Source organism: Citrus sinensis, chromosome 5 (genome assembly GCF_022201045.2).
Source record: "Citrus sinensis cultivar Valencia sweet orange chromosome 5, DVS_A1.0, whole genome shotgun sequence".
In the NCBI taxonomy this organism is placed as follows: domain Eukaryota; kingdom Viridiplantae; phylum Streptophyta; class Magnoliopsida; order Sapindales; family Rutaceae; genus Citrus; species Citrus sinensis.
The window spans coordinates 7,138,933-7,143,437 of record NC_068560.1 but is presented as its reverse complement, the minus strand read 5'-3'; the positions used below and the strand labels follow the sequence as shown (position 1 = coordinate 7,143,437).

The window sequence follows — 4,505 nt, the reverse complement described above, 5'->3', positions numbered from 1 at the left end:
AATCCTGCAACTGCATTGGCTTGTTCAACGGGTTCTTCTTGAAGTGTAGGACACATATCAGTTGAATGACTCATATTGTAACAAATGCCACAAGTCTTTACCTGTTGCACATTACCTACAACAAACGTTTCCACAAGAGAAGTAAGTTTATCTAATCGTTGTTCAACAGAAGAAATATTTACCTCATTCACCGTTAAAGTGGCATCTTGCCTGCTGCCAAATTGTTGTGCATTGGCAGCCATATTTGAGATAAACTCCCTTGCTTGAGTAGGGGTCTTGTTCACCAACACGCCTCCACTAGCAGCATCTATCATACTCTTATCCATCAATGACAGTCCTTCGTAAAAATATTGAATAAGAAGTTGATCAGAAATCTGATGCTGAGGACAGCTGGCACACAATTGTTTGAATCACTCCCAATACTCATACAAAGTCTCCCCAGGAAGTTGTCTGATCCCACAAATATCTTTTTTTATGTTGGCAGCTCTTGAAGCAGGAAAGTACTTCTCGAGGAACTGCTTCTTCAATCCATTCCACGTTGTAATCGATCCAGGAGGCAAGTAGTACAACCAATCTTTAGCTAGCCCATCTACAGAGAACGGAAAAGCACGCAGCTTAATCTGCTCTTCAGTCACGCCTTGTGGCCTCATACTTGAACATACAACATAAAACTCATTGAGATGTTTATGAGGATTTTCACCTGCAAAACCATGAAACTTGGGTAATAAATGAATAAGACCAGACTTTAATTCAAAATTTACCTCCAAGTCTACATATTGAATGCAGAGTGGTTGTTGATTCAAGTCTTGTTCAGCTAACTCTCTAAGAGTTCTTTCTACAGGTGCAGGTCTATCCATCACTTGTTCTTCTGAATCGCTAGATTATTCAACTAAATCAGGCACTGTATCTGTTTCAGAAAGCAAAGGCGACGAGGATCGTTGCTTAGCTCGCTTCGTCTGCTGTCTTAACTGGCGAGCTGTCTTCTCAATTTCAGGATCAAACGAAAGTGTACCTGTACGAGAAGAACGAACCATACACAGTGTAAAACGTAAAAGGATTAAATAAATGACACCAATCCCCGGCAACGGCGCCAAAATTTGATGGTTGTCGAAGCCAACAAAAATAAATACCTACTCTAAATAAATTGTGTAATAGTGATTGAGCAGGGTTGTGTCCACAGAGATCGGTAATTATTTAAATCCTTTTGAAACGTAAAACGTAAAATGGGGGAATTGTAGACAATAATAAAAATCAAATTAAATAACGAGAATGTAAATTAAAGTTGTGATTCAAATTGGAGAAAGCTCTGGTTGAAGGAATTAACTCAACTTGATTCGACTACTGATTATTGATTCAAATATAGATTATTATTACTTATGAATAGACCGGTTATAGCTATTGAGACCCTCTAATAGCCAATCTCTCCTTAACTAGTCGATAACCAAGGTACGACCGTTGGTTATTTCCCTAATCAATAGACAACCCTAGATACGATCATAAGATTTAATCAATTGACAGCCTAAAAAACTAGAGAGACCCAAATCCTAATCAACACATATGATGATTCATTTAAATTAGATTGTTTATTCTCATAACACAACTCATTGCTATGTTATTTGTCACAAACATTAAAATCTTCATACGATAAATCCTTTAATTGACCATAGATTAAGTTGATAATTAAATAGTGGCCAATTACCTAATTAACAAACATAATCATGAAACTAATTCAGAGAATAAACAAATACCCAAAAAGTAATAAAACAATTAAAGCATAAGAAAGATCTCACAGTAGTGATGAATCAAAGCTTCATTAACCTTCAACCAGAAAAATAGGTTTAGTTCTTCATAAAGAGAAGAGAAAAGTTTAGATCTAGGGTTTCTTTTCTTTTTCTCCAATCCAAAAATCCCCATTTTTCACAATAGATTCCTCCCTTAAATACTTTCTCTCTCTTCTCCTCTAGAATTCTATTTAAAATAAAATACTAATATATGAAATATTAAATTTGTAATTACAAAAATAACCAAAAATACAAAACACGTTAAACTAAAAACTGTAGGTTCGCAGTTGACAGCACGCGCCCACGCCTTATAAAAAAAGTTCTTATGCCGCTTATAATTTCTCCAAGAGAACAATCATCCTTAAACATCATCTTGTAGCTCAATTTTATCACTAATTAATAGAATTGCACCTACAAAAGTAAAACACAAGTAAATCACTATTATTAAGTGCAAAACATCGATATTAAGAGAAGTAAACAATGCAAAACTAGTGCATAAATTGCACTCTAATAGATTACTACAGCAATGGTGCTATAGCAATGGCTTCAATAACTGCACTGTTCCAGACTTGTTTCAATTCTTCTATAGTCAAGTTCTTTCCTTATTTTTGCCAGCCTATTGCAATAGCATTCCGTCCTTGAATTTTGAGCTTCCATTCGCCTACAATTATGCATATGATCTAAGCACATAAATTATTCTAAAACAAAGTAAATTTATCAGAAATAAACTAAAATAGATATTCATGCAAAATATAACTAAAATGAAAAAAAACACATTATTTACTCTCTAAGTATTACTAATTTAAGTCTAAGAGTTCCTTGGTAACTCCCATTTCATAGAGTTATCACATCCCCAAACTTAAATCATTACTTGTCCTCAAGTAATGACAGCAACACTAACACTTCAATCACACAATCATGTAACAAATAACTTAGCTCTATCATCAAGCTTGCAAGGATTTTTCAACCCTCAGATCATCACTCTTAACTATGCAAAATTGTCGTAGCAGTTCAGTTCTAGACTTAGGCCTTATTCTATCCAAAGTGTGCATGTGCTACTTTGATAAAATTTCAAAGTAACTGCAGTATTGCACATACATTATATATAACTCAGAGGTAAAACATAAGTACATTCACATTTGGGGAGCAGAAGTCACAAATAAACTCAAATTGTGCTACAACATAATTTTTTTTTCTATCAGTCAAACTCTCTTCAATGTGTCATTGATTTTTCTTGTGAATGTCTATCACTTGTAATGATGACACCCAATTACTCAACCAATACACATATCAGAGTTGCTGCAACATTAACACGTAAAAAGCTATAACATAATCTTATCTAAAGACACCATTAATTTAAGGTTGAACATAGGGCTCAAGAACAAACTTGATTGCTCAATATCCTAGATAGAGGATTTTTTTTTTATAAATATGTTGCTACAATAATGCTCATAGCTCTTGTTGCCTTTTAACTCAAGTCTGCATATGAGGTGCATACTCAGCCCTGGTTACTCGGCAACTTAAGCCGCTAGAGCAGAATTTATTTTATAACAAGCACAGTTCAACAAAAAATTTCCCCCATAAACTTGAGACATTTTCTACCCTTTTTGGCATTCCAAGCTCTACTACAGCATTCTCATAAAGCTCAACCAAAGCCTAAGTGTTGGGACATAATTTCAACCTCCATCTATAAACTATCCCTACTTGACAGTTCACGAATATTGAATGACACTCAATTTATATTCATTAGGTTTGCCAATCCATACACAAATATTAGATAACAGAGTTTCACATAACACACAACATAAACACACGCAATCACAAACACATTACACCATAATACAGCCCCCCAAACTTGAGAGGTATTGTGTCCTCATAAGCACACAAAACAAAATAGATGACACATACATACACCAACAAGAAAGAAATGAAAAATAAACAATTAAAAATAAAAATTAAATTGGGCTGGCATGGGATACTCCCTTGTCGTTGGAGATTTTGTTATAACTGTTGTTGGAAAAGGTTTACTTCTTTTTAGTTGCACTCCTCAAGTGTTCCTTGGGTGGACCTTGTGTATGGTAGCTAGCTGCTTCTTTTTCTAGCGCGGAGTTAGACTGCTTGGTGGGGTTCCACCAGGTTCAGTAGCTTTGGGCTGAGTTGGTCTTGTTCGTTTGTGCTCTGGCTTTTCTGGTGTTGTAGCACCTCTAAAGGTTTGTACCCCTTTTACGCTTGCTGGATATTAAGAGAGTTGTGGCAGGAGATTTGGTTAGAGTTTGTTGTGCAGTAATTGAGCAGGTTTTGCTATAGTAGGTTCCTTAGGAGTGATGCTGGCAATAAGGTCTCTCAAGCTGCTTCTTGCTTCTTCTGTTCTAACAACTTTGCTAATAGCTTGCTCTGTAGCTACATCCACATCATCTTCCCAATCTGATTCTGACTTCATTTCTTCCAAAATTTTCTTCTTTCTTTTGCGTGAATGAGTTACCTTTGGGAGTTCTGCCTCTCTTTCCTCTTCTTCTGTATCTTCATCTTCTTCCTCTTTTGAGTCTTCTATTTATGCTTTAGCATCCTTTGCTTTTTTTTTTTTTGCTCTAGATGATAATCTTATGATGTGCTAATAATTTTCATATTATTTTAATGCTTTCGTAACTTATTTTATGTTAAATTATATTTTATTATATTAATTTTTATCTTAATTTTTATATTTTGTTATTGTAGGAATATTGG

The 4,505-nt window shown here is 34.9% G+C and overlaps 1 non-coding gene across 1 annotated transcript; it reads left to right on the top strand.

Moving 5' to 3' along the window:
* The first annotated feature begins 372 nt into the window (after nt 1-372).
* Nucleotides 373-479, top strand: LOC127902872 (small nucleolar RNA R71). Its single transcript, XR_008055508.1, has one exon. It is a non-coding gene; the product is annotated as a small nucleolar RNA R71 (small nucleolar RNA).
* Nucleotides 480-4,505: the final 4,026 nt, after the last annotated feature.